This window comes from Hemitrygon akajei, unplaced genomic scaffold (genome assembly GCF_048418815.1).
Source record: "Hemitrygon akajei unplaced genomic scaffold, sHemAka1.3 Scf000148, whole genome shotgun sequence".
Classification (NCBI taxonomy): domain Eukaryota; kingdom Metazoa; phylum Chordata; class Chondrichthyes; order Myliobatiformes; family Dasyatidae; genus Hemitrygon; species Hemitrygon akajei.
The window spans coordinates 748,976-773,880 of NW_027332034.1; the positions used below are offsets into that span (position 1 = coordinate 748,976).

Below are 24,905 nucleotides of genomic sequence, written 5' to 3' on the forward strand. Positions count from 1 at the left end.
ATATGCAGAAGTTGTATTGACTAACACTAATTAAACTGTCAGAACTTTTCTAATCAACACAACAAATGCATAAGTGGACCACTCTGCCCTCCGAAATTGTTACTGTTCTGATTTAAACTTCCGTTACGCATTCCCCCATGTTCATTTCGAAAACAATTCAACCCCACTCTTTTTAAAGAAACTGGGCTTTGAATGGAATCAAAGGCTTTAATTTCACTGGCCAGTGAGTACAAAGAGTTCGTAACTCCCTCGATTAGCACCAGCAAGAAAAGTAGGAGGGTGAGTCAGGGAGTGACGGAGGTGGGGGTGGAACTGTTGCTGCTTTTCACTACATGATGCCCTGTCCACAGCCAAACCTCCCACAGTCCCTCTGAGCATTGCATCTAACTTAATATCATCTCCTTCATCATCTGACCCAACGCGCTGCTTCCCATCCCGAAATGACTGAGTTTAAACCGACCCCGGCAGCTGTAGCAGTCCTGGCTGCAAAAACATCCGTTCCATCTCAAGTACAGATATAACCTATGCCTTTGGTACAGAGTCAAAGAGGAACATTGCGAAACCTGTTACTGCTTAATCACAGATTCACAGGTCTGACAATTTATTGGTAGGAAGATACCTGATGACGCCAGGCTACGTAAATGTACATTATTGGTTGGCATTGGCATGTTAGGACTGAATGTAATGGGGTGCCGGGACATTTGGCTTCAAGAGGTTTTGCGCTTAGCAGAGGCTTGCACGACGATACACTCGGGGGCAAGTATATCATTGCAGCTTGCAATAGACAGAGGAGTCAATGACATGTTGCTGTAGTTCATGGTAATTCCTCATTTCTGCAATCACTACAGCAGGAAGCAGTTGCGGCGTCTTATATTGGGAGGAAATTCTCAACGCATTTTGAAATTATTGTGACGTAACACAGACAAGCAAGGAAACATCAGGAGTGACGAGTTTAAATGAGCAAACAATATGAGGAATGTGCGTGGCTTCACGGAGCTGATGCTGACAGCACATTTGCAGACCTGGAGTGATTGCAACTGGCGTTACTGGCACTTCTACATTTATACTGTTCCGCTCCAGCTATTTCCTACCTTCCTTTGTACAGGTATGTAATGTCTAAAGGACCAGTGTTAGAGTAAATGAGACTCACCAAACTTTCTCATGGCTGAATCAATGGAAACAATGAAGGTTTCTCTCCAGTTGATGCTCTCAGTCCTCGGGCTGGTTCAATTGTTGCTGTTCCCTCATCTTCAGTTGTGGTTTGCTTCCAGTCGTTGGCTTTTCTTCCAATAAACCTCTCACCGCAGGTCTAACTTTAACCACAGCGAATAGAGAATGTTACTAATACAAATGAGAACAAAGCATTAAACTGAAATTTAAATATTGAACGCATATATCATGATCCGAGTGAAGAAATCTGTAACTGTCCCTCACACTTTACAAGGCATGACATGGGATGCAAAAGAACACACACAAAATGCTGGAGGAACTAATCAGACCAGGCAACATCTATATGTCGACTCTACTCTCTTCCATAGATGCTGCCCGGCCTGCTGAGTTCCTCCAGCATGTTGTGTGTGTTGCTTGGATTTCCAGCGTCTGAAGATTTTCTCTTGTTTGTGATGGGATACAAAGAAGTCATCGTTCATTCATGGTATAAGATGCAAGTCAAAATATATTGGAGTAGGATTAGATGATTCGGTCATTCTAGTCTGCTCCTTAATCATTCATGAAGGATTTTTTTTCAACACCTTATTCTTGCTTCCCTGCTATAACACTCAACCTATTCAGCAACCCAGAATGTGAATATACCCAAGGATAGCCTCCACCACCCTCTGTGACATCAAATTTCACATTCCCCCCAACCTTTGGCTGAAGAAATTTCTCTCAGCTCAGTTTTTAAGTGAAGCTTCTTTATTTCTGAGGCAGCACTCTCAGATCCCAGACTCTCCGGCTAATCAATACACCCTCTCTATTCTCACTGCATCCAGACTTGTTGTTATTCAGTCGGTATAAATAATCACTCCCGCTCTATCTTTCCCCACCCGAACACTATCCCTGTGAACTGCACTGAACACAGGCCCAGGGCCATCACTGCTCCACACGCATAAAGTTTATGATTCCTCAGCTTATTTTGAGAACTTTGTTAGCAGCAACTTTACTGAATACATTTCCGGGGAAAACAGGACATTTGGTACAAGGATAATGTACTGGGAAAAATCTGGTTTCTTTACTCTTCTATCAACCCTCACAAAACGAGAGCAGGTGCACTGGTCCATTCACAGAGGAATTAAAATGTTCCGGGGTGAATGTAATAAAGAGAAACTGGAATCACTAGAAACGCTCAGCAGGTAAGGAATTGCTGTGGGGAGAGGAAAAAAAGTTAGCGATTCAGTTTCCTAACCTTTCGTCAGAATGGATTCATCCAGTTTTTAGTGGAAAATCTTGGGGTGCTCTCCATGGAGCGGTGGGGACTGAGGGAAGATCTATAGAGGTTTATAAGTTTATGAAAGACATTGACAGAGTAGACAGGGACTATCTTTTCGCTGTTTAGAAATGTCTTAATGCCAGAGGACATGCGATGAAAGTGTGTGGGAGTAGTTGCAAAGGAAATGTGAGGGTAAGTTGTTTTACTCAGAGAGGTGTGGATGCCTGGAATGCGCTGTCTGTTATGGCGGTGGAAGCAAATACATTGGAGGCTTTTAAGAGACGTTTAGATAGGCACATGGGTCTGAGGAATATTGAGAGGATATGGACATTGTGTAGTTAGAAGTCATTAGTTTTGGGGGCAGGTTGATTTACTTTTCTGCTGGTTTGGCACACCATTGTGGCCGAAGGGCCTGTTCCTGTGATGTACTGTTCCATGTTCTGTTCTATCTTCAGCGTCTTGAGTTTCTGTTTGACTCCCACTGGCAGATAGACAGGTGAGAGTGAGGGGGAATTTCCAAATGTCTATTGATTTCTGAAATCCCGGTCTATTTCGACTGGTGCAAACACAAAACAGCGTATTTATTCACAGCCTCTCCCTGTGAGGGATGGAATGGGAACTCATTTAGATTTAGATGATTTAGGTGATTTAGATGCATATCATATTTTTTTTTACTGAGTTAAGTATTGTATGTAATTAGTTTTGCTACAGCAAGTGTATGGGACATTGGAAAAAAAGTTGAATTTCCCCATGGGGATGAATAAAGTATCTATCTATCTATCTATCTATCTATCTTTGCTTCCAAAGCAACTTCAGAACCAAACATCTGAGCACAGAACAGGAATACTCGCTCAACATCTCATAAACCCAAGACAACTTGATCCCCGGTTTATTTTATCTGGGTCAAAACAAGTGAGGTATCCCAGGATCCAACCTCAGAGGGTCACAGCCCTCACCGAGAGCCTCGCACATCTTTTCCATATCTCACACTGAGAGATTCACGCTACCAATATCCAGCCCCCGGAGACGTCTGCTCCGTTGCGGAAAGATCCAGCCGCATCTGTAAAAGAACCGACTTAGTCCGAAGTCCAAACACTGCCAGTTACATATTCCTGGAGCTCCCATCCCAAGATTGTATCGCAAGCACCAGCTCTCCCAGGGCTCTTTGCTGCCGGTAATATGCGGCAGTGTCTCAGCTAATCCCCGTTCAAAAACTTACACTCCCACACCAACCCATGACAGAATTGGAGACTGATGATCCTTTGTCTGGACGGGCTTCAGCCGGGAAACATGGACACTGGGTCACGAAGAGGGTGCTGATACATTTCAACTTGTCTCCACAGTTACATTGAGCACATTCGTTCATTATTTTATTGGTGAGAGTGATCTAACCCAGGTAAATTAGCAGCCACTTTGCCCATCGTGTAATAAGAACAAAATGTTTGAAAATATAGCACTGTAAACTGAGTACAGGAGATTTTATTTGTTCTTTTGATGCACGAAGCACTGACTGTCTACAAGATGTTTGACACACTGAACAGAAGTGCATAAATGCAACCCCTACAATCATTAGTTGTTTCTTCATTCCAGCACAGACAAGATCCATCCCGCACAGTGAATGCTCAAAGCATCTTCGTGTCAACACCGGCTGCTGAGGCCACTCTCTCTCCGCCGAGAGTCAGTACCAGAGAGAGATATACATGATCAACTCTCCCTGCAGCTCTGTTGAGCTGTTGCCCTGGCGACGGAGGAAGTGGCTGGCAAAGGTAACCGAAAAAGGAAATAACACACTCAACGTGACATGTTCTGAATTTCATTATGGCAAAGACGAACATTCAGCCATTTTGTAACGGTGAAACTAAAATTCCAGCGTTTGTATTTACCCTGTCGATGTTCATTCAGACAATCTCCTGGTAGTTCCAGCTCTGCAGAACTTCCAGCAGTGCAGACGCAGGTCCAAAATAAAAATACATTGTTGGATACGGCCCCTCTGCAACAAATGTCGATTCTGTGTTCAAGTTTTAATTTAGATTCATAGAGCCCTTAGAGCACAGACACAGGACTATTAGCCCATCCAGTCCGTGCTATGTTCGCTCCGGTACCATCCACCTGCACCCAGAACATAGCCTTCTGGACCACTTTCACCCATGTACCTACCCAAACATCTCTTGCATACGACAATTGAACCTTCATCTCTCATTCGGCTGAGAGCTGTTTCAGCATTCGCACCGCCCTCAGAGTGAATCAGTTCACCCTCAAATTCCCCTTAAATATCTCACATTTGCCCTAAATCCATGACCTCACCCCACTTGAGGGGCAAACACCTCCCTGCATTCACACTATATATACCACAATACTTTTATATATCTCCAGCAGTGGTCTCCAACCTGGGATCTCTTTAAGAGACTATCTAACCCTACTGCTACCTTAAAGTAATTATGGACCTGTATTCCCATGTCAATTTGGTTTGTCCCACATCGCAGACGCCCTGCCAGTCAATGAGTTAGTCATATCCTCATTTGTCCCGCCAAAATGCAACACCCCACAGTTATCTGCATTAAATTCCATCTTATATTTTTCAATTCAATTTCCCAGTTCCACACAACTCCGTTTCCAAAGAGACTTGAATCATTCCAAGGCAATGTGCTAAAAAGCTACAAATGAAATAAAAAAACTCAACAGATAATCTGACGAAAGATAATTTCTCCGGTCTAACACCCTGTGACGGAATGGCTTTTCACAATTTCTAATTTGATCTCAGGTCTCCAGTATCCTGAGTGTTTCTTTAAATTTCAGCAGCTCACAGACAGGCTACAGTGAGAAGGAATTTCCGAACACGGTGAGGATACTGAAACCGACGTAAATAACTAACGATGGAGGCGTCCTTCTTCTTAATGCTTCCTCCCCAACACGCCACCACAAAGAAGAGGGCGCTCTCAACAACTGACCTATAGAACATCTTCAGCATCTCACTGCAGACATTGAATGACGCCAACCTTCTAAGGAAGTACAGTCGACTCTGTGCCTTCCTGCACAAGGCATCTGTGTTGGCAGTCCAGTCTAGCTTCTCGTCTAACTGTACTCCCAGATACTTGTAGGTCTTAACCTGCTCCACACATTCTCCATTAATGATCACTGGCTCCATATGAGGCCTAGATCTCCTAAAGTCCACCACCATCTCCTTGGTCTTGGTGACATTGAGACGCAGGTAGTTTGAGTTGCACCATATCACAAAGTCCTGTATCAGTTTCCTATACTCCTCCTCCTGTCCATTCCTGACACACCCCAAGGAAGGCGGGCTCTGTCGTGGGCAAAGTACTGGAGAGTTTAACATCGGTAGCTGAGCGAAGGGCGCTGAGTAGGCTACGGTCAATTATGGAAAACCCTGAACATCCTCTACATAGCACCATCCAGAGACAGAGAAGCAGTTTCAGCGACAGGTTACTGTCGATGCAATGCTCCTCAGACAGGATGAAGAGGTCAATACTCCCCAATGCCATTAGGCTTTACAATTCAACTGCCAGGACTTAAGAACTTTTTTAAAGCTATTATTAATGCTTTTTGAGTTAGTAATTTAGATGCATATCATATTATTACTGAGTTAAGTATTGTATGTAATGAGTTTTTGCTACAACAAGTGTATGGGACATTGGAAAAAAAATGTTGAATTTCCCCATGGGGATGAATAAAGTATCTATCTATCTATCTATGAAAACAGTGAACAGCTCATTCCAGGTACTCACTGCCTCTGTGTATTGAGATTACCTCTCAGATTCCTTCGATCGGACTCCCCAACCCTGGGAAACAAAGCCTGGTGAATGAGGCTGGGCATCAAGGGCTTTGCAGATTACGTGAGGGAAAAAAATAGCCTTGACTGTACCAGTAACGCTTCCCTCCCTGGCGCTCTAAGCACTGCTTCGAGGCACAACACAAGCCAGTCACGAAAACTACCCCCCGCCACCCCGAGAGCCGAGCAGTCAATGTCTGTAACAGAAGACGTAATAAGGCCTCTGCAAGGGTGCTGGGCCAGAAAACATCCAGGCTGAGCTCGCATACAGTGTGCACATCAGCGCATTGATCTCTTCACGGCCATCGCCAACACTTCACTCTTCCAGGCTGCCGTTCTCACCGGCTTCAAATCAGCCACCATCATCCCTGTACCAACGAACTCGACACATTCAGAACAAACCGATCTGACGCCAGTTAGTGTGGCGTGCATTGAACGGCTGATAACGGCACATATCAAAAACTCCAATCCTTACTCACTGGGCACTCACTAATAAACGTACCTATCGAATCACTCCAGGACAGATGCCATAGCATCTGTCATTCCCCTTGGCCTGACACACACTGAAAACAGGGACACTTGTGTCAGAATGCTGTTTCTGAATTTCAGTTCGGCATGTAACACTATAGTCCCACAGACATTGGTGAACCAATTCCTTCTCAACCATCTAATTAAACCACTGCGCAACTGGATGTTGGGCTGCCTAGCTAACAGATCGCAGACAGTCAGGTTGCACCACCGCTCGTCCTTTCCCATTATCCTGAAATCAGCTGCTTGCTGAGCCCATTGTTGTACACTGTGCTCACACACGTCTGCATGGCCAAACACCCAATAACCACGTTGAAAACATTCGCCGATGTCACAGTGTGGTGGGGCTCATCAGTAACAACAATGATATGTCATACAGAGAAAACAGCTTAAGGACGTAGTTCCCCCTCACATTCCCCTTAAATGTGCCATTGTTTCCCCTAAATCCATGATCTTACCCAACCTGAGGGGAAAATGCCTACCTGCATTCACCCTATTTGTACCATCATAGATTTCTATATCTCTAGCGGGTGTTCCCAACCTGGGGTCCAGAGACACTTTGTTTAATTGTAGGGGCAAATGGCATACAGAATGGCATGAATAATGAATTACAGCGGCCTCGACACTGACACACACATCCCACTCGTCACAGATCGCCATTCGCTAAAACCATCTTCAATCATCTCCCTCTGCTTCTTGTTCTCGAGCCCGGTGTGAATCCACCTCGCCAGCTCCCCGTGAATCCCACGTCACCGAACCATCCCGATCAGCTGTCATGCGGGATCTTGTTACAGACTTTACCAAAGTTCAGATGAAAAACATCGCTGCCCAACTTTACCTAACGCCCTAGTTAACTCTTTAATAATCTCCAAAAAACTTGACAGATATGATGACCTATTGGGCAGTGTAGACGGTGATTTCCCCATAACCAATGCCCAACCGCCCGGGATTTCAGCTTCACTGCAGACTGAGAGAATTCCGATCCCAGCTGCAGAGTTACCAACCTGGACTGTAGCCCGTATACTGCCAGTTCCATATCATCAGAGTCACCGGCCCAATATCATCACCCATACAAAGACACTTTGGTGCCGGCAATTTGCCGTGACTAAGGTGGAATTGGAACCTAATGACCCTCTGCCGGGGCCGGTGCTCAGGCTGGTTCCCCGGTCTGTATAGAGAATGTGGATAGACTTCAGCCTGACCCCAGCAGCTAAACCGAGCATATTTGTTCACAATCTTCCTTTTGTGTGGGATCTTGCCCAGCACAGCTGGCTGTCATGTTTCCTGCAGTGTAGCAGGAACAAAATGTAAAATTATGAAGTAGAAAAGTGCTGGGAACTCGGTATATCAGACTACATCTGTGAAAGGAGGAATGGTGGAAGACCCAGTTCCAGAACCGAGACTGTCCAAGATGCTGCCGATCTGCGAGCGTTTCCAGCATTTTCTACTCCTTACTATAAATTTCCTGCAACTGTAGTATTTGCAGATGAAGTGTTGCCTCACCTGGAAGGACTAATTAGTGTCTGAATGGAGCTGAGGGAGGAGGTGTACGGGTAGGTGTAGCACTTAGGCCGCTTGCAGGGTTAAGTGGCTGGAGGGAGTTTAGTGAGGAGGAATGTATGAACAAGGGGATTGTGGAGGGAGTGAACCCTGTTGAAAGAAGAGGGTGGGGTGGGCGAGGAAGATAAAAATATGTTTAGCTGTAAGATCTCTCTGGAGATGGTGGAAGTTGCAGAAGCTGAAGGGGTGGTAGGTAAGGACAAGAGGAACTCCATCACTATTACGGTGGGAGGAAGATGGGGTGAGCACTGAGTACGGTAAATGTGAGTGAGGACGGCATCAATTGCGGAGGGAGGACAGCCACATCCTGGGAACAGATGCAGCAGAAGCAATGAAACTGAGAGAAGGGTAGAGCATTTTACAAGCGATAGGCTGGGAAGAGGTATGGTCGAGATTATCATGGAAATCAGTAAGTTTATAAAGGATGTTGGTTGACAACCTGGCTCTAGAGATGGAGAGATCAGGAAAGGGCAAGGACGTGTTAGAGATGGACCAGCTTACATCAAATAGCTCTTGGCAGGCTAGTGTAGAGACGGCAGGAGCCCTGGCAGACACGGATGTTGCTGGCATTTAAGGAACTGAGTTACAGGGGTAGATTGAACAAGTTAGAAATTGATTCCGTGAAGCACAAGAGATTGTGATGCTAGCAGAGGTTCCCAAACCATTTTATGCCACAACCCCTACCATTAACCGTGGCGGCCGTGGGTCCCAGACTGCGAACACCTGCCAAAGGTATACAAAGGATACCCCTGCTGGAGGTATACAAACTATGATGGTATAAATAGGTTAAACTGCAAATACAAAAAACACTCAACAGATAAAGAATATCTACGGAGAGAGAAACAAAGTTCATGCTTCAGCTCCGGCAACCTGTGTCGGAATGGTTTCAAACTTCTTTCTGATTTGAATTCAGGTCTCCAACAACTTGAGTGTTTCTTTAATTTCCAGTTGTCACAGACAGCTGAAAGTGAATGGAAATTTCCAAACATGGAGAGAATACTGATCCCCAGGTAAATAACCAACGATGCAAACACTGAACAGCTCGTTCCAGGTACTCACTACATTTGTGTGTTGAGATTACCTCTCCGGTGTCTCTGGTCTCTCCGCTCCATTGTATCTGTGCCCTTTGGTTTCGGAGGCCCCAACCCTCGGGAAAAATCATTGGTATATTTGACTGGGCATCAACGGCATTGCAGACTACGTTACGACAAATAGCTCTGACTGCATCAGTCACGTTCCTCTCCCTGGCGCTCTAATCAATGCTTCGCGGCCCGCAACTCGAGCAAGTCACGAAAGCTACCCTCTCCGAGGAGAACAGCCACACTTTGTGACAACAGCAGATGAGAGGACTCTGCAGAGATTCAACCCCTGCGAGGCTGCCGGGTCAGAAAACATCCCAGGTCAAATACTCCGTCAGTGTGGAAACCATCTTACTGATGACTTCACGGCCATCGTCAACACTTCACTCATCGTGTCTTCAAACCGCACAACCCCATCTACATCGGTGGTGCGCAGGTGGAACTTTAAAAGCTTTAAATTCCTCGGCGCGAATATCACAAATGATCTGACTTGGTCTAACCAAACAGAGTCCACTACCAAAAAGGCCCACCAGCGCCTTTACTTCCTGAGAAGGCTGAAGAAATTTGGCCTGTTTCCTAAAACTCTCACTAATTTTTATAGGTGCACCGTAGAAAGTATTCTTCTAGGGTGCATCACAACCTGGTATGGAAGTTGTCCAGTCCCAGACCGGAAGAAGCTGCAGAAGATCGTGAACATAGCCAGCACATCACACAAACCAATCTTCCATCCTTACACTCACTTTACACCACAAGCTGTCGGAGCAGTGCTGCCTGGATATCAAGGACAAGACCCATCCAGCAAACACACTATTTATCCCACTTCCCTCTGCGAGAAGGTTCAGGGACATGAAGATTCGTACGGCCAGATTTGGGAACAACTTCTTTCCAACTGTGATAAGACTGCTGAACAGAACCTGTCCCGGATCTAGGCCGTACCTTCCAAATATCTGGACCTGACTCGCACTACATTACTTTCCCTTTTCTATTTGTTTATTTTCTAATCATGATTTATAATTTATATTTTTATTATATTTATTTCGATTTGTACTTCAGTGAGCGCGAAACGCAGAAACAAATATCACTGTGATGATTGTACGCTCTAGTATCAATTGTTTGGTGACAATAAATTATAAAGTATACAGTAAATCTATACCTTCAGAAGCAAATGACTACGGACTAGCCTCTTCTTCAATGTCAACGAGACAAAGGAGATGGTTATCAACTTCAGGAGAACTTGAACCACTCACACGTCTTTACATCAGCAGCATAGCTGTGGAAACTGGAAGCAGTTTAAAACTCCTGGGCGTGTATATCTCATACAAGTCCTCATGGTCCCAGAACACATTTCACAATGCTCGCTCCCCAACACCTCGACTTTTTGAAGAAGCTGAAAAGAACGGACTATGTGTAGTGCATGCGGAAAAAAAGCCGGCAACAGCATGGAGGTTCCCACCCACTCTTGCTCTTGGACTGTTTGTCCCAAACCCATCAGGGAAGAGGCTACATGGCATCGGCTCCAGGCCAGTAGACTCAGAAATAGTTATTTTCTCAAGCGGTAAGGCAACTCAACAACTCCACCCACTAACTCACCCCTCCACACCCCCATCACCACTATTTTAAAATTTCCTGTCAGTCACCATATGTCCAGATACTCCTCTGCCTACCATCATTTCATGGACATACGATCAATGTTTTAAGCTATCATCTGTATTGTGTGTTTTTATAATTGTGCTCTTTATCTTTCTGTGTTTTTTTTTGTTCCTGCGTCAGATCCAGAGTATGTTATTCTCCTTTTCACTTGTGTACTGGAATGACATTAAGTAAATTGGACAGGAGGAAGAGTATTGGAAACTGATACAGGACTTTGTGATATGGTGCAACTCAAACTACCTGCGTCTCAATATCACCAAGACCAAGGAGATGGTGGTGGACTTTAGGAGATCTAGGCCTCATATGGAGCCAGTGATCATTAATGGAGAATGTGTGGAACAGGTTAAGACCTACAAGTATCTGGGAGTGCAGTTAGACGAGAAGCTAGACTGGACTGCCAACACAGATGCCTTGTGCAGGAAGGCACGGAGTCGACTGTACTTCTTTAGAAGGTTGGCGTCATTCAATGTTTGTAGTGAGATGCTGAAGATGTTCTATAGGTCAGTTGTGGAGAGCGCCCTCTTCTTTGTGGTGGCGTGTTGGGGAGGCAGCATTAAGAAGAGGGACGCCTCACGTCTTAATAAGCTGGTAAGGAAGGCGGGCTCTGTCGTGGGCACAGAACTGGAGAGTATGACATCGGTAGCAGAGCGAAGGGCGCTGAGTAGGCTACGGTCAATCATGGAAAACCCTGAACATCCTCTGCATAGCACCATCCAGAGACAGAGAAGCAGCTTCAGCGGCAGGTTGCTATCGATGCAATGCTCCTCAGACAGGATGAAGAGATCATTACTCCCCAATGCCATTCGGTTTTACAATTCAACCGCCAGGGGCAAGATATGTTAAAGTGCCGGGGTTAGGACTGAGCTTAAGTTACCATTCAATGTATTTTAATAAACTATTTAAGAACTTTTTAAAAGCTATTTATTAATGTTTTTTTGAGAGGGTGATTTTAGATGCATATCATATTTATACTGAGTTAAGTATTGTATGTAATTAGCTTTGCTACAATAAGTGTATGGGACACTGGGAAAATGTTGAATTTCCCCATGGGGATGAATAAAGTATCTATCTATCTATCTATCTATCTATCTATCTATCTATCTATCTATCTATCTATCTATCTATCTATCTATCTATCTATCCATCTATCTTGAATGCTGGGGAATATATCATGACCAACCACATTATCTATGTCACTTCCTGATTTTATAATCTCCGACAATGTCACCTCATTCTCTTCTGCTCCGTGGAGTAATGATCCAGCTTGGCAAACCTCTTCCTATGCATAGGCCCACTAGTCTAGTCAGCATTTTCACCAGTCTCTTCGATACGCTCTCCAGCTGGTTAATCTCTTTCCTACAACAGGGTGAACAAAACTGTGTATGATACCCGGTGTAGCCTCAGCAGTAATTTATATAACTACAATATGATGCCCATAACACAAAACTCAATGCCACAACTGATGAAGGCCAGCATGGTTAAAGCATTCTTGGTCAAACTTTACACTTGCACGTCCACTTTCAGGAAAACGTACACTTGTACTCCCCGGTTGGTCTTTTCCTCATCATTTGGTGCCCCGACATTCACTATTTCAGTCCAACCATAGTCTAACTGTCCACCATGCACCATCCGTCACTTATCCAATTTTAAAGCCAATTGCCATTACACATCCCATCTCTGTAATTGATCAAGATGTTTTAAAATTCATTGTAACCTCTTGCAATATCACGCAGACTCCCGACTTTTATATCAAACTTGCTGACCATGCCATGCACATTCATTTTCATGTTGATGTCCTGAATAATGAATTGTAGAGGCTCAATACTAGCACTCACATCCCACTCGTCACAAGCCTGCATTCGCTCAATCCATCTTCATTCATCACTCTCTGCTTCTTGTCATCGATCCCGCTTGACAGATAAAACGTGGTGTAGACAGTGATTTCCGCTCAACCAATGTCCAATCTCCCGGATCTTCAGCTTCACTGAAGACTGAGAAGTTTCCAATAAACACCTGTATAGATACCAAGTGGACGGAAGCCCCAAACAGCCCATTCCATTTTCTCAAAGACTCCGCCCCAATATAATTAGACACAACCCTGCGGTGTTTGGTGCCGGCGATTTGCCGTGGTGTTCCTGACATTACCGATTCATAAACTGAGGTGGAACTGAAACCTAATGACCCTCTGCCGGGGCCGGTGCTCAGGCTGGCTCCCCGGTATGTATAGAGGATGCGGATACACTTCAGCCTGTCCCCAGTAGCTAAACCAGGCACATTTGATCCCTATGTCATCGCTGTGTGGGATCTTGCCCTGCACTGTTGACTGCCATGTTTCCCACAGTGTAGCAGGAACAAAATGTTCATAATGTCAAATTATACAACAGAAAATGCTGCGAACTCAGCTACATCCGTGAAAGGAGAAATGGTGGAAGACCCAGTTTCACAATTCGGGCTGTTCAAGGTGTTGTCGACCTGCTGCGCGTTTCCTGCATTTTCTTCTTCTTGCTTTAAGTTTCCTACAACAGTAGTATATCCTCTCTATTTAACACACAGCTATAAGCTGATTCCAGAAATGTTTGTGGCACCCCAAACTATTCAGCAGTTTGATGAAAATGCCATCGCCAGAACCATATGTTAATTCTCAGTTCATTCCGACCTTGGTGTAATACATTCCACACAGTCAATGCTCACAGCCTCCTTCCCTCCCACTATCACCCTATTACATTTGCTCCCGAGGCCACTGACAGGATGCTCAGAGGCAGTGACCAAAGAGCGATAAAATTGTGCAACTCCTGTTGCAGTTCTGGCCAGTTGTTACCGTGGAAACGGAGGAAGTAACTCGCCAAAAGATAACTGAAAAAGGAAATAACAAACTCAAAATCATCCGCTATGAGTGACATTGTGACAGAGATTAACACAACAGCCAGTTTGTAACAGAAAAACTGAAATTGTAATGGCTCTTTTTACCGCGCCTCGTGTTGATTCAGTTAAACCTCTGGTAGTTCTAGCCAACAAAAAACAATTCCTGGAAAACTCAATGAGGTACGAGGCGGAAGAAAATTCTTCACAATGAAGAACGGCCGTTAGAAGAAACGTTGTTCATATATGTATACCACTGAGCTGATGAGATACATGCCGGACTGAAGACAGCAGAGAACTAGAACACAGCTGAGCAGTTTAGAGAAAGAAGTCTCCCCTCCATGGACCCTGTCTGTACTTTCCGCTGCCTTAGTAAAGCAGGCGACTTAAAGAAAGATCCCCACACCCCTGGATACTCTCACTTCTCACCCTCCCATCGGGTCGGAGACGAAATAAAACAGAAACGTACCACCAGGCTCAAGGGAAGTTTCTATTCTGCTGTTATAAGCGAACTGAATGTTCCCCAGTGTGATGAGATGGACTCCTAACCTCACAGTCTAAATCGATGTGTCCTGGCACCACACATCTACGTGCTCTGCCCTTTCTCCGTAACCGGAATGATTTGTTCTACTCTGTTATTGATTTACCCTGTCTCACCTCAATGTACTGCTGTAATGTATTGATCTACATGCATCATCCCGAATACAAGATTTTCACTGTACATCGGTACATGACAAAAATAAACCGGCTCCCCATTTAAATTGTGCGGAAATATTAGACAACTGGCGTCTTCCCCTGAGTAATAGCAAGCTTCATTTTCTTAGAAATCCATATAAATTAAATAAGGGTTAATTCTCCCATCAAACGGTCATATATCGGAAAACACTAGTTGCATTGCTCAACGTCGTAGCATAGGAAAGAAAACAGAAATTATCCGAGAGGATATGACAGATCTGGATCTTACTGTCGCCTAAACGGGCTAACAGTTAAACTACGCATAGACGTGGATCAGTGTGCCGAAAGTCCAATTACTCTGTTTAACCTTCTCTGTCTGCAAGAACACAACAGGCCGAATGGCCACTTTCCGTGTTCTGGAATGGTGTGAAACAATTATTCACCCCGGGCATCGATCCAAGTGACGTTTGGATCCGGACCGGAACAGATGATGGAGGTAAAATTCCCCAGGTACAAGTCATCGGACGGGTGTAGACCCGGCATCAGCTCCTCATCCCGCTCCTAGAACCCGGGCACCAAGATCTGAGCGGCGGCTCAACTCAGGCGGCACGGTGTGAATGTCTTACAATCCGGACCGACTCCGCCGGATTCTCTCCGCGAAGGGATGAGAGGCCGCCAGTTCGGGGAAGTGAACGGGGCTCACTGTCCGACATCCGACGTACCGGCTCGGGACCGGCCTCAGTACTCACCGATGTAAACTTGATGCATTTGCCCCGTAGGCAGTGATCGGTCTCTCGGCTCCCCGACGACGATCCGCTTCAATACAGAACGGAAAGAAAGCCACCGCCCTGCCCAGGATTGAGCATGCGCAATGTGATCTCGTGTCTTGAGAGGGGCGGGCGGGGTCTCGGAAACAATCCAACAGATACTGCAGCTCCGCGATTAAGGGTTCACGTGACCGATGGGTTGGGTCTCCCATGGCAATATCATGATCAGGTTCAATACCTCCGACATATCTCATGAAATTTATTGTCTTTTTGTCAGTACCAGAATGCAATAAATAGCAACATCGATAATACCTGAATTGCAGTAGATATATATTATATATTTAAATTAGATAAATCGTGCAAAAACAAAATTTTAAAAAAATACAAAATTCAGTGCCAGAACTGATGAAGGGCAGCATGGTTAAAACCTTCTCTCCCACCCTCGATACTTTCAGTGAACTGTACACATGTACTCCCAGGTCGCTCTGTTTCACAGCACTTGGTGCCCCGCCATTCACTATACCAGTCCCACCCTGGTTTGACTGTCCGTAATGACCCATCCCTCACTTGTCCACGTTAAAAACCTTTTGCCATTCCACATCCCGTCTGCCAAGATTTATTTAAAATTCACTGTAACCTGCTGTAATATCAAGCAGACTCCTGAATTTAATATCAAACTCGATGACAAAGCCATGTACATTCATATTCAAATTAATGGCATGAATAATGAATTGTAGAGGTCTCAATACTGACACTCACATCCCACTGGTCACAGGCCTCCATTCGCGAAATCCATCTTTAATCATCACTCTCCGCTTCTTGTCATCGAGCCCTGTCAAAACAGTTATCTATTTCCAAAGCTCTAAAATACTTGATCTGATTGACGTCCCACTGTGGTGTAGTCGGTGATTTCCCCACAATCAATGTCTAATCGCTTCACTGCAGCTTCACTGCAGACTGAGTTCAGAAATGTTTGGGACACCCCAAGCTGTTCAACAGATTTGTGTAAACGCCATCGCCACCACCATCAATTTGCTAGTTGTCAGTTCATTCCGACCCTGGTGTAATACAGCCACACAGTCAATGCTCACAGCCTGCCTTACTGCCTTACAGCCTGCTCCTTTCCTCCCACTGTCATTCTGTTGCACTTGCTCATGAGGCCACTATCTCTGTGCAAATTGTGCAACTCCTTTTGCAGTTCTGACCGTTTGTTACTTTGGAAACGAAGGAAGTAACTCGCCAAAAGATAACAGAAAAGGGAAATAACCAACTCAGCACCATCCGCTATGAGTGACATTATGACAAAGATTAACACGGCAGCCATTTTGTAACAGAACAACTGAAATTGTAATGGCTCTATTTACCCCGCCTCGTGTTGATTCAGTTAAACCTCTGGTAGTTCTAGCCAACAAAAAGCAATTCCTGGAAAAGTCAATGAGGTAAAAGGCGGAAGACAATACTTTACAATGAAGGCAACGGTTAGAAGAAACGTTGTTGATATACGGTCACCATTGAGCTGATGAAATAAAACACAAAAATACAACTCTGCAGATGTTGTGGATCAAAGAATACGTTCACAACGCTGGAAGCATCCATGAGAAAAGAGTAGCCAACGTTTTGGGCCGAGACACTTCATCAGGAATGAGATACATGCTGATCAGATACCTGCTGGGCAGAAGACAGCAAAGAACTGTGACACAACTGTGCACATCAGAGAATCAAGTCTCCCTATCGTGGACTCTGTCTGTCCTGCCCGCAGCCTCAATAAGGCAGGCAACATAATCAAAGATCCCCACAGACCTGAACATTCTCACTTCTCGCCCTCCCATCGGGTCGAAGATAAAATAAAACAGAAACATAACATTAGGCTAAAGGACGGTGTCCATTCTGCTGTTAGAAGCGAACAGCGTGATGAGTGGACTCCTGACCTCACAGTCTAAATCGATGTGACCTTGCACCACATATCTACCTGCACCGCACTTTCTCTGTAACCACAGCAATTTGTTCCGCTGTTATTGATTTACCCGATTTCACCTCAATATACTGTAGTATTGTATTGATCTGCCTGGATTTTACCGATTACAAGACTTTCACTGAACTTCGGTACATGACAAAATAAACAGTTTCCCCATTTTAATTGTGCGGAAATATAAGACAGCTGGAGTCTTCCTTTGGAAATTCTGGAGAGAAACTTCATTTTCTGATAAATGCATGTAAGTGAATCTGCGGCAGCACCAGAATGCAATTAAATAAGTAGTGCAAAAATAATACAGAAAACTAATAAACCGATAGCCCATTTTAATTGTGTGGAAATGTTATTCAGCCTGGATTGCTATTTCGGAACTTCTGGAGTGAGGCTTAACGAAGTTTACAAATTTTTGAGAAGCCCAGAGGATTGGAAAAAGCTTCATTCTCTCAGAAATACGATCATACATCGGGAAACATTGGCTGCGCTTTGCAGATCGTAACAGTGGGGTAGAGTCAAGAAAAAAACAGCCTTCAATGAGTGAAAGTGACAGATTTGGATCTCACTGGCTTGTCTGAACGGACGGAAAATGAATCTACACATACACGGGGGAAAGGAAAACCCGCAGATGCTGCAGATCTGTGGTAAAATGGGAGCGGGAAACCGTATCAGGTGACTTGTGGAGGTTCTCCCACCTGAACCGGTGACTCCGCTGCTCGCCCCTCACATACTGCCCGACCCACATGCTGCATTTTCCACAGTATTTCAAATTGACAGTAACTACATTTCAACGCTTTGCTCTGTACACTTCCCCTTTCCGCTCTCCCTGGTCATAGCTCAGTCCCCATGCCGGGCTCACATAGAATTTATACCCTGATCGGAACTGTACAGGTTTGATGTAAATCAGTCTATTTTTATAAATACTAATTTCTATTCACATTCCCCCGGCCTCACTAAACAGGAACACTGAAAGATCAAGTGAGGAACAGCAGGAGGGGCCATTCAGCCCCTCTAATCATCAACAAGGTGGCTGCTCTCACATCTCAGCCATATGTTTCTGCCCGATCTTCATTTCCTCGATCCCTTCGGTCTCCACACATCCGCCGACCACTGTTTTATGTGAGGACATATCACGGAGTCTTCACCGGCCTCTGTGGTGGGGATTTACGGACATTCACCACCCTCGGAATGGAGACATTTCCTCATCTCAGTCCCGGACAGTTGTCACATATATTAGAGACTCGGATCCTCAGTTCACTCGTTAACGATGTTGGGTATTTCAGTGTGTTCACTTCTCAGTCCTCGATTCCCCAATTGAAAGAGTTTTTCGAATTTGATCGCTCTTTATATAACAATCCCAACAGTCTAGGAATCTGTCTGGTGAATCTTTATCGCACTCTCTGTAGCATATAATCCCTAACCACTTTGTTAATCCTCTATGAAAATAATTCTCTCAAAACGCAGGAGGCAGGCATCAGGTCAGATAGCATTCATAGAACTGTGCAAACAGTGGGCATTTCGGGCCGAGACCCTCGTTTTGGACTGAAGATAAGTAGGAGGGGTTCCAAGAAGAAGTAATGGGGAGGTGAGAAGAAGTAAAAGAACAGACTGGGGAATAGGGTAAGTGTGAGAATGGGAAAAGTTGATCACCAAATTGAGATATCGATATTCATACCATAAGGTGAGGGCAACCAGCCGGAAGTTAAGGAGCTGCCCCTCCACCGCGAGGATGGTTTCCTTTTGGCACCATCATTTGCAGCTCTGTGCTGCCCCCAACCCCTGTCAACACTTCTACCCCACGGCCTTCCACTCATCCTGATCAACCTCTCCCTCCCCAGCAATATCCCATTCCCACCCCTCACCTCTTTGTTCTGACTATTTCCCGTCCAATCTCAGTACAGAGGGAGGGTCTCAGCCCGAAATGGTGACGGCCCATTTCCCTCCACAGATGCTGCCCGACCCACTGAGTTCCTCCGGCAGTTTGTTCTTTGGTCTGTATAATCCGTGTTAGTATGGGGAGCGGGATTTTACACCATATTCCAGGTACAGTCTCAACAAAGCACAAATAATTGTCACTTAGCCCAGACACACCAATCCAGGGATCAGTCTGGTGAACCTTCATTGCACTCTCTATAACAAATACTCTCTAACTTCTTTGTTAATCCTCCATGGAACTAATTTCCATCTTCTGCCTCCCTCACCTCTCACCCCTGTCAGTCTTCCCACCTCCTCCTCACCTGGATCCACCTCTCACTCCCCAGCTCTAACCCCATTCCCACCCCTCGCCTCTTTTCTCTGACTATTTCTCGTCCAATCTCAGTTCAGAGGGAGGGTTTCGGCCCGAAATGTTGACGGTCCATTTCCCTCCACAGATGCTGCCTGACCCATTGAGTTCCTCCGGCAGTTTGTTCTTTTAGTCTTCAGCCCGTGTTAGTATGGGAAGCGAGATTTTACACCTTCTTCCAGGCACAATCTCAACGAAGCCCAAAGAAGTTTTGAAGTCATGTCACTCCTTTACACAATAACATTTGCAATAAGCACAATGTACCTTCGACCTAACCCCCTACCCACTGCCGGGAATGTGGAACAGTCCTTGTTCCAAACCGACACCGGTATCGCTCCCCAACTCCTCTGACACTGCACTGACGACTGCATTGGTGCTGCTTCCTGCACCTGCTATCAAATTTAATTAGTCCATTTACTGACTCCTTTCTCGATCTATCTTTCTTCATCTCAGGAGGCCACATTTTTTATAAACCCATTGATTCTCAGAGCTACCTTGGACTATACCTATTCCATCTCTTCAATCAGTTTCTCTGTCTCCGCCGCATCTACTCTCAGGATGAGGCTTTTCATTCTAGAACTAATGAAATATCCTTTTTTTTCCTTTCTTCACCAGCAATTCTGCCCTAATCCGCATTTCTTCCACCCATCCTCCGTCTGTCCTCAGCTCATCCACCCGCGGTTCCACAAGGGAGAGGTCTTCATCTACCAAACCACCAGCGTCTGCGTCCAGCACACAATTCTCCGTAACTTTCGACATCTTCAACCGGATCATAGCACCAAGCACATCTTTCCCTCACCCTCCACCCCCACACTTCCCGCTTTCCGCAGGGATCGCTCCCTACGCGATTCCTTTGTCCAGTCTTCCCTCCCCGCTGATCGCCCTCCTCGAGGTTTTCCTCGCGAGTGTCACATGTGCCAAACCTGCCCCTGCACCCTCCTGTCGCACAAACATTCAGGGCCCCGAATAGTCCTTCTAGCGGAGGTGACACTTCACCTGTGAGTCTATAGAGGGCATATATTGTATTCTGTCCCTCTGGTGTGGCCTCCTGTATATGGGGGAGACCCAACGTAGTTTAGAAGACCGTATCGCCGAGCGCGCACGCTCCATCCACCAGAAAAAGTGGAATCTTCCGGTGGCATCCATTTCAATTCAATTTCCGAATTACATTCATATATTTCAGTCTATCGCATTCTCTGCTGCCGCGATCAGTCTACACGCCAGTTGGGCATGCAACGCCTTGGAATTCGTCTGGGTACTTTCCGAACTGATGACGTGAACATCGATTTGTAGAACTTCCGGTAACTGCCCCGCCCCCTCTCCCTCAGCATTCCCCACTCCCATTACTTCCACACACCTCATCTACTTACCTGCTGATCAGCTGCCACTGTGTTCCTCCGCTTTCCCTTCCTTTCATGACCTTCTGTCATCTAGACTTATTCCCCCTTCTCCAGCCCTTTATCCCTTTCACATCGACTTCCCAATTCTTTTCTTCACTAGCCGCTCTCGATTTCATCTCTAAGCTATTACCTTGTACTTCGTCCACTCCTCCTCCACCTTCTTCGCTGACTTCTCTCTTTTCTAGTCTTTCATTTCCAGGGTCTCTCGGCCTAAACGTCGACTGTTTTCTCTTTTCCAGAGATGCTGCCTGGTGCGCTAAGTTCCTCCAGCATTTTGTGTATTATTTTGATTCCCAGACTCTGCAGATTTCTCTTGTAAGTATTTAAAGGAAATTGGACCATGGCGGGAGAATGAGGGAAGAATCCTTTCGGAGGACAGGACCCATGATTCCCCGGAAGACGCCACATCAGTGATTCCAACGGCCAGGAAGGTGGTAGCTCAACTCTCCGTACAGAGCGAGGGGAATGATCCGGCGTCACGGACATCCACTGCAACCAAGGAAGAACACAGTGTCAGACGCTTGTTCGTACCACTGGACCCGGACTTCTGTGGTGGAGCGGATGGAACTGCCGCAGCGCAACTGTATTACCAGTTTAAAAACTCCCTCCCATAGGTTTTCTGACATGATAGACAATCTCTCTCTCTCTCTCGCCTGTGCTCAGAGTGCTCACGAAAATCTACTCTAGGCATTATGTCACCGTCGGTCTCTGCTATGGTGTGAGAGTGTGGGTTTCATTCTGTGTCTGTTAGTCTCTGCTACAGTGCTAAGTGTGTTGTCACCGTCCTGTTTGTCTCTGATTCAGTGTGCGCGGGTGTTTTTTTTTCTCATTCTCAACCGCTGTTCCTCTGATCCAGTAAATTCTCTTAAAACATATTCTGTATTCTCTGAGCTATTTTTAGAACGAGTCTCCTGCAGTTGGTGTATGTTAAAATCGTGACATGCATCGTGCACTTATGAGTGATGTATCGAGAAGTACATTCAGCGGCACAGATTTATTTGGCAAACAGTCCATTCGGCCCGGCATCATTCTGCATGCTATTCGTTGCTAAACCATACAGAGCAAATTGATCAGCACTGATCTGTAAACTTCTGCAGTTTGGCAACACAACTTCTTAAACGTTGAATGAAAATAAACAAAATAAATATTTTATTTGATTTAAATAACTATCGGCATAGTGAAAATCATAAATGGGTCGAAATAAAACCCACCGAGGCAGGGCGTTTCATGTTCCTTCAACATATATGTGAATACATTTCCCTCAGCACTTTTAAATTGCTCCTTTCACGGTGTATCTCTGCACTCTTATGTTTGCCGATTTTATCACGTATATTTCAATGTGCAGCAGATTCTGTATTGATTTGAGTTACGTCCCACTCATAAACAATATAATATTTATTTCGAATTTCTAATGACAGTTTCAGACTGCGATAGGCCAGTTATAAAATTATTTCATTTTTAAAACTGTGACTACCTTGTTCAACACCGAAAGAGTTTGGAGATAGGAATGCGAGGGAGGGTCAAGTTTCACATTTGGAGCAATCCGAAGTTCCACGTTGCATCACGCGGCTGATTGATGAATTCCCGAGAGTTGGCGTCACTGCTTACGTCACGGCACAGACTGGAATGTCATGGACATGGACTAGAGTTTGCTTCTGTGTTGCAAGGCACCGAGTCCTATATTACACCCATCAGAGCAGAAGGACGAGATGAATGGCGGAGAATGGACAGCAGACGATGGATAGATTGATATTACAACGTGAACACATAACCTGTACATGCTAGGGTCGTGGAACAGTAGAGCACAGGAACAAGCCCTCTGACTTTCTATTTCTGCACTGAATACGATGCCGAATGTGACTGAACTGATGACTGTACATGACCCATCTCCCCTCATTCATTGCATACACATATGCTTTGATTGAATCTCGAGGTTGCCCCTCAACAGACAGCAAATTTTGCCATTAGCTTCTTTGTTGAAGTAAATATTTGAGAAGGCAAGAGAAAACACTGATGAATTAAAAAGGTGGAGGCTCACTTAAAGATATCCCCGAAGGGAGCAGGAGGGCTGGTGAGTTAGCCAAAATAGAATCAAGTTGGGTGGCAAAAGGGAGTCCAGATATAGAGGAAGGGATGACAGAGAAACTAGCAAACTTTATACATATAGAGTTAGTCATGACACAACAACAGGATGAGGAGTTATGTAAAGGTACAAAGAGTAGGGAATTCTGAAGATTATGAGAAATATCGAGCGATACAGGCACGGAATTGGATTATACCTGATAGTGGTAAATTTGAGGGGCGGAATTGTGAAAGAAAACAGATGATGCATAGGCACCGTGACATTTGTGGGCATCAAGGAGCAGATAGAACTATGGAACAGTTGAAGAATCTGTGTTGGTGGCCAAAACTGCGAGGAGATGTACATTATTGTAAGAACTGTTTGATTTGTGCCCTGTGAGAATCCAGATAAATCGGCTAGAAAAGCACTTTCCGGATATGTCCCACAGAGGGACCATGTATTAACTTGCACGTTTACTTTGTTGGATCTTCACCTCCATCCCCTGGAGGACTGAACTATATCCTCCGGATAGGGGATGCGTTCACCAGGTGGATAGAGGCTTCCCCAACTAGATAATGAAAACCGCTGACGTTACAGCCAGGATTATGTTGGACGGAATTTCCACCCTTTGGGGATTGCAAAGCTCTCTGGAATCAGTCATGGTCCTTCCTACACCGCACATGTGATACAAAATGTAATGAAACTGTCTGGGGTAAAACACAGGTTGGTGTTCCTTATCGATCACAATAGAGTGCAATTGCTGAACGGATGAAAAGATCTTTAAAGACAATCTCATCTGAAATGAAATGGTTAGCATCCCTGTTTGAGCTAGATTTATCACAGGCCGAAATGATGGCATTGGAAAGGACCAATGCAAGCAGCAATTAATTGACTCTATTAAGGAGCCCGATTATGTCGCCGCCCATAATATGTGACGTAGGAAACAGCACAGCAAAGCTTATTTCGAGGTGCGAACAAAACCGCAGAAGTTGGAAATCGGACAGAAGGTCATGATCTCACTACATCAGCCAAGCCCGTTTACAGCTTCGCGATTTGTAGGGACATATGATATCCTCGACAGATCGGGTCCATCAGTATATAGAATCCAGACCGCTCCAAACAAGTTGGGTTAGTATCATATTAACAAACTCCAACCCCTTGGTGATAGTGAATGTCCTCTAGTCGCTGAATTCCAGAAAACACTGTCAATTAGATTCTCTGCACCGAGATGACATGATCCTCTTAGATTTATTTTTCAGGCAATCGACGGTGACGTAGATGAAGGAGCAGTTGCTCCCTATGTGAGTTGGGCAACCACTTCCGGTTTGTAGCCGGAAGTTGAGGATCGGTCAGATCTTTACACTCGCCCGAGCTAAGGCGGAGACAATGGAAGAGAGCAACAGATGGGAGAACGTGTTTGTTCCGTGGTCTTCTGGAAACGAATTGGGCGATAATTCAGCTGATATGAATGGATTTTAACAAGGCGTTAAAGTTAGCCAAGGTAGGACCATTCATAACGTCAAAAGGTTTGGCATCCAGGGAAAGTTCATTGGTGGATTCAGAAATGACGCCGACAGAAGACAGAGGATAGTTGTGGATGAAGCGTTTCTCCCTGGATGTTGGTGACAGTTGTTCTGCAGAGATTTTTTTCTGAGACACCAGGTTTTTGTGTTTTTATCAATTACTTGAATGAGGAGGTGGCAGGATGGTTTATTGTATTTTCAATGATGTGGAAGTTGCTGGAATTGGACAGTATATGGACAGTATAGTAGCTTGCCACAGATCACAACAAGATATAGACAGAACTTAGGGCAGCGGTGAGAATTTGCAGATAGAGTTCAACCCGGAAAAGTACGAAGT

The 24,905-nt window shown here is 45.1% G+C and overlaps 2 protein-coding genes across 7 annotated transcripts in view; both read right to left on the reverse strand.

Annotated features, from left to right (window-relative positions):
- The window catches only part of LOC140723931 (NACHT, LRR and PYD domains-containing protein 3-like), a 51,953-nt gene extending 35,841 nt beyond the window's left edge, over positions 1-16,112 (reverse strand). For 2 of the 4 annotated variants that reach the window (XR_012098006.1, XM_073038475.1), the window contains exons 1-2: positions 15,316-15,423; positions 1,151-1,313 (exon numbers count right to left, since the gene is read on the reverse strand). The gene's annotated coding sequence lies outside the window, so the exon portion shown is untranslated. Of the gene's footprint in view, positions 1-1,150; positions 1,342-15,315; positions 15,424-16,092 lie in introns of those variants that run through there. The other 2 variants (XM_073038477.1, XM_073038476.1) reach the window with 2 other exon arrangements.
- LOC140723932 (uncharacterized) overlaps positions 1-24,905 on the reverse strand; it is a 522,919-nt gene that overhangs the window by 102,958 nt on the left and 395,056 nt on the right. The gene's annotated exons all lie outside the window — the stretch shown is intronic.